At 47.7% G+C, this 5,672-nt stretch overlaps 1 long non-coding RNA gene across 1 annotated transcript; it reads right to left on the bottom strand.

Moving 5' to 3' along the window:
• Positions 1 to 504: 504 nt before the first annotated feature.
• Positions 505 to 5,100, bottom strand: LOC113629465 (uncharacterized). The gene is made up of 2 exons (XR_003436554.1): positions 1,643 to 5,100; positions 505 to 1,418 (listed from the first exon to the last, which is right to left on the bottom strand). It is a non-coding gene; the product is annotated as an uncharacterized LOC113629465 (long non-coding RNA).
• Positions 5,101 to 5,672: the final 572 nt, after the last annotated feature.

Raw genomic sequence — 5,672 nt, 5'->3', positions numbered from 1 at the left:
TGGAACACGATGAACAGATATTTTTAGCTCAAAGCAAAGGAGATGAATTCTTGACGTAGTGTATAGAATTTTGAAACTTGACAAAGCTGAGGGGTGTTGTGTTACACAGTAAAACAGTAAGAAACAGGAGAGGAGAAATTTAGTTCTTTGAACAGAAAACTTTTAAATTCAATCTTTTGAGTTATAATGCCAGTAGGAGAGAAGAAAGAACAAACACGTACTGAGTCCCTCTTTTGTGTTCTTGGTGCTGGGAAAGCAATGAGGCTCTGGGAAGGTGTGTTCACAGCACACTCGCCTTTCAAGAGGTGAGAGTTGGCAACCTTTTCTGGGGTTACCAGTTATAAAGAGTGCCTACTGTGGCTAGATACTGTTTTATGGTATTCGGCTCTTTTTTTCCTCCATGTTTTTTTCTCCTTCCGTCACACAAACTGAGAGTCTATTCCGTGGTCCTTAGGAGGTATAAGGCAGGCTGGAAAGTGAAGGTGACTTAGAAGTCTTTCTAGCTTTTGTTTGCCAAAAGTCTGATTCCGGGGGGTCTGAGAAGAGTTAAGAGGGAGAAGAGGATTTGCTGATACGAAGAGGATATCTTGGAGTCGGTTAGCTTAGAGATTCACTGTCACACTGGAGAAAGGCTACTCTCTCGGAGTGGGAGTGAGAGAAGAGAGGACGGTGGGTCCAGGCACTGCAGGAACAAAGCCCTGGGAAATACCTTGGGGGCAGCAGGACTCCAGAGGGGTGTATTTAGGCAAAAGGGCCACGGGCACCCTTGTCAAAAAATTCTGTGCCGCAAGCGTGGGACACAAGCGGCAGAGACCACCAGACCGTGGCCCCAGGTGGGCCTGGACAGTAGGTGTCTCACTCCCACTCTAGATTTTGCTGGAATCCAGAATGAAGGCACATCACAGGTTAGAGAAGGAGCCCTAAGGTTACATTTCCTCCTGGTATAGTGGAATGTGGGCTTCATTCAGAAATGAATTCAAATCAGAAACCATAAAGCCAATGATGTCTATTTTACAATCCGTTCACAGACAGGAGAGTCACCCCCTACTGCAGCAGTGATGAAAAAAGCTTGGGGCTATGAACGCCTCTTCTCTCTTGTAGATTTTCTCTGTAGATTCCCTTCTCAGTATATAAGCATGTAGGGTCCCAGGGTAAGAAGATGAAATTGTCTTTTCCATGGATGCTGTGAGTTGTACCTCTAGAAACCTGGAATTTCCTATTCTTCACAATCTACTCTTGGCAGGAAATCTGGTAGCCCTTCAGAATGGGCTGGGGAGCTGCATCCTGAAGGGGTGATGGCCACTGAACTAGAATCTCACTCATTTTACTGCCTGTAAATGACAGTAAGGGACATTTTCCCTTTTTATAAGATAGGATTTTACCTATCAAAAAATCAAGGCCGTTAAAAAATAAGAAACCTGGGCTTCCCTGGTGGCGCAGTGGTTGAGAGTCCGCCTGCCGATGCAGGGGACACGCGTTCGTGCCCCGGTCCGGGAAGATCCCACATGCCGCGGAGCGGCTGGGCCCGTGAGCCATGGCCGCTGAGCCTGCGCGTCCGGAGCCTGTGCTGTGCAACGGGAGAGGCCACAATGATGAGAGGCAAGCAAACAAAAAAAAAAAAAAAAAAAAAAAAAAAAGAAACCTTTACTGGGAAAGACTCTTACTTAGCAAGAAATTCAAGCCCCACCCCCAGCACAGCTGATCAAGCCGCCTAAGGTAGAAATTCCCTCCAAGTGGGAAAATGTCACGTCGATGCTTTGAACTGAGGTTGGGGACATTCTTACCCACATTTCCCACCACCTAGAGTATTCTGTGTTCTGCGTCTCTCTCTCAACCTTCCTTCCCTGGTCTAAGTCCAGTGGAGAAAAAAACCCATTGCTCCTCTTTAATACATACTGCTCTTTCTACTAGGAAGGAAGAGAAGCAATAACGACAAGTATAGGATCACACAGCAGTGAAGACCAAGGTATAGGATCAATGTCCATACCTTGGGATGTCAGGGAATAGGGGAGATAGGAAAGCCAAGGGGCAGACAGTGGAAGAGCTTCCATTCCTTGCCTGTGTATAGAACAACAGACGGAATTTGTTAATGATAGATTGCTCAATTATTTAATTGCCTTTAACCAATGTAATGCCTCTGGTGCTACAGAGAATTTAGATATGGTCATTGGCCTCTTCGGTCACTACATCCACACAACAAGTTCAGGGATCGGGGTCTGAGTCCTTGTTTTTCCCAGGCTGTGCAGGTGCTGCTGGGGCAGACACTCAGTGAACATCTGTGACTGCCACCACCCAGAGTGGCCAGAGAAGATGCTGGGAACCACTCGTATCCCCATCACCAGGACAGCAGTAGTCACTGCAGCATCGAAACCCAAATGACATGCTGGTGATAGGGTAGCGAACCATCACTAATCAGCGATAGAACCACGATCCACTAGAGTATGAGTCCTTGGAGATGGTCTAGTACCACCCCTTGATTCTGTTGACAAGGAAAGGGGGACCAAATGAGGTCAAACGACCAGTCCACAGTCCTCTCGCTGGTGATTGGAAGAATTGAGGACCCACAATCTTCTGATATCCAGACATGTGTTCTTACTCTTCAATTAGTAACTTGAATGATGAGAGCCGCTCAAGCAGGGGCCACACATGTAGCAGAAACAAGCAAATTAAGCCTAGTGGTGAACAATCAGAAGTAATAGGCCTGACTGGGGAGGGGGTGTCTGCCTTGCCTAAGGCTTTCAAATTTTTCTCCTGTGTTGGTTTTCTATAACAAACTGCTACAGACTTAGTGGCTTAAAACAATATAGATTTATTATCTAAAGGTCAGAAGTCTGAAATGGGTCTCGCTGAGCTAAAATCTGCATGTTATCAGGGCTGTGTCCCTTGTGGAGCCTCTAGGAGAGAATTTGTTTTCAGTTTCTAGGGGCCACCTGTATTCCTTGGCCCATGGCCCCTTCCTCCATCTTCAAAGCCAGTGATGGACGATCGAGTCTCTCATGAGGCCATCTCTCTGGTTCTGATTCTGTCTTCCCCTTCCATTTTCTATGCCTTGTGATTACATTGGGACCACCCAAATAATCCAGGATAATCTTGCTATTTAAAAAAATTAATCACATCTGCGAAATCCCCTTTGCCACGTAAGTTGTTAGGTTACAGATTCTAGGCATTAGGATGTGAACGTCTTTGGGATGTCATTATGCTGCCAGCAACATCCTTTGTGAAAACAGCCAAACTAAATACTTCTACAGGCTGGATGGAGTCCATAGGCTGCCAGTTTATAATCCTCAATTTATTGATAGGCTAAGCTGTCATAGAGGTACATAAACAATATGATAGTCTTTCACTTGGAGAATGGTCAGGCTGGAGGAGGAAGATGAACACACAAAGCAATGGGGCATCATGTTCCAGATAGTGTACAGGGAACCCTGGCGCACAGGCTGATGTGATGCCGCCGATGGTGCCCTGTGTCCTACTAGATGCTTGGAAGTCTTAGATCTCAATTCTAGATGTGATCAATTCTTAGATCACGTTCTGATTGACTCATCTTATCTGAGAGGGAACTGAAGCCTTTGAGGGGGGAAGTGACAGACTGAGTTAGTGGTAGAACTGGGGTTAGGGTTCTGGGGTCTTAATGCCGCGGCTCAGTTCTCCTGCCCCCGTACAGGCTCATCCTGACCAACGCTCTTGCCTGACACACAGGGCTCTTCATTCTGTGACTCCACAGTATCGTCTACTGCCACCTTCTCACGTGACCCAAGGTGCCCATACCCTTGTCAGGTTACCCTCCTTGTTGCCCCAAGAATGTACACTCGTCATTCATCCGTTTGTTCATCATTCATTCGTGACTCATATATTGAGCACCTACCTTGCCAGGCTCTGAACCAGGCTCTGCAAACACGAGGGCAGATAAGACCCAATCCTGTCCTCCAGGGGCTTCTCGTCCAGTCCAGTGGTCCCTATGCTTGTTCTGTCGTGGCACTAATGATGCGTTGGTCAGCGCCCTGGCACACCCTCGCCTTCCTTCCCCTCTTAAAAGCAGAGCAGAAGGCCAGTGAGAAGTGGGCAAGAGCAATCTTATTCAAGAGAACACTGGAAAAACAGTTTCCTGTAACTTAAGAAAAGATTAAAGTACGTTATCTGCAAACTTACACGTAAGTGAATAGTAAATGACTTGGGTCGCGCTGCTATGACTTGCAGGTAGGAACAGCCCTTTGAGTGGTTCATGTGGCCCTGCTTGCTCGGGGCCTTTTTTAATTTAAGTGAATACTGAGGAGCTTCAACTAGTCTTTATCCCAAAGGGAAGAAATCAACTCAAGAAAGGAACCCCATACCCTTCTCAGGACGTAAATTGACACCTGATCGTTGACTTTGTGTGTTCTTTGAGTAGACACCAGCAGAGCCTAAAGGAACTGGCAGGGGTTGCCTGGAGAAGAGGGAGAGAGAAACTGACAGGAGCCATGGGTCTGAGGGGAGAGATTTTTTCTGTTGGTTCCAAGAGCATAGCATCAATGAGAGGAAGCTGCGAGAGGTATATTTCAGTCACATGACTCAGTCCCCAAAGCGACTGTGGTTGAAATAGCACTGAATTAGGAAACTCTTGGTGGCAAGGGGCAAAACCCTAGCACAAATGAGCTAGTCAGAGATACTAAGGAACTTAATAATGACTGAAACCAGTCACCCCTGGATTCCCATCACATGGCAGCCCCTGAGGGCCACATGGTTCGCATCCCAGGTCACACTCCGCAGCTTAGCCGCCGGCTTGGCTAACAGCAGCCTCCCTCGTAGTGGCCCCAGCACACTCCAGGCATCGGCTTTCCCAGAGCCAAACTCTGACCTGGACAGTGGTGCTGACCACTGAGCCTCACAGAGGAGTGGGGAAGGAGGGGGTAGGAGTTCCCCACTGAAACCTCAAAATTGAGGTTGAGGTGACCCCTCACCCCCAAGAAAAGCAGGCTGCTTAACTGCCTGACAAAGGGGAAATGGGGGATACACAGGTGGTAAGAGGAGGTACTTTCTGTCTCCAAGACGGGTCAGAATAAATGAAGCCCTTCGCTTGTTTCTCTTGATCCACACGAGGGCCGTAGAGCAGCCCTTCTTAAGATGCCCTACTGTTCTGTCTGGTTCCACCCAGCTGCATTCAGCACCAGACTGCCCAGCTTTAAGGCTCCCCCCGCTCCTTCTCAGCCCCTCCAGTGGATACTCTTACACAAAGCTGGAGAACTGGTCTGATGGGTGGAGCTGTGGAGGAGACAGGGCGAGTCTGGGTGGGGTAGGGGTAGGGGAACAGAGAACACGGGCCATTGCATTGCTCTGTCCCGTCACGTCAGGAAAACCCAAGTTTTCCCAAGTGGGAAGGTAGACCTTGCAAGACACTGAGCTCCCACGCCTGGAGGCTAGGCCGTGATCTTAGGAAGGAAGGACTCGGAGGTTTATAAACACCCTCGGTGCCCTGCGACCACATTTGAACTTTAGACAAGTCTACTTTGTGTGTCTCAAAGAGGCAGTTTCTCTTCTCACCTGCTATCAAGGGTGTGTTAATGATTTAAAGCTAAATTTTTTTATGATGAATTATGGTCTGGTACATCTGGGTCTGTTAAACAATTCACTATATGCGTCACACGTTGGATATAAGTTCCGGTTACTAAAAGAACACTGTGCCCAGATTTTCTTTC

The sequence above is a fragment of the Aethalodelphis obliquidens genome, unplaced genomic scaffold (genome assembly GCF_003676395.1).
Source record: "Aethalodelphis obliquidens isolate GAN/ISIS:26980383/991018 unplaced genomic scaffold, ASM367639v1 scaffold27, whole genome shotgun sequence".
NCBI lineage: Eukaryota > Metazoa > Chordata > Mammalia > Artiodactyla > Delphinidae > Aethalodelphis > Aethalodelphis obliquidens.
Note: the sequence above shows the minus strand (reverse complement) of the source record. Positions and strands in the feature narration are given on the sequence as shown.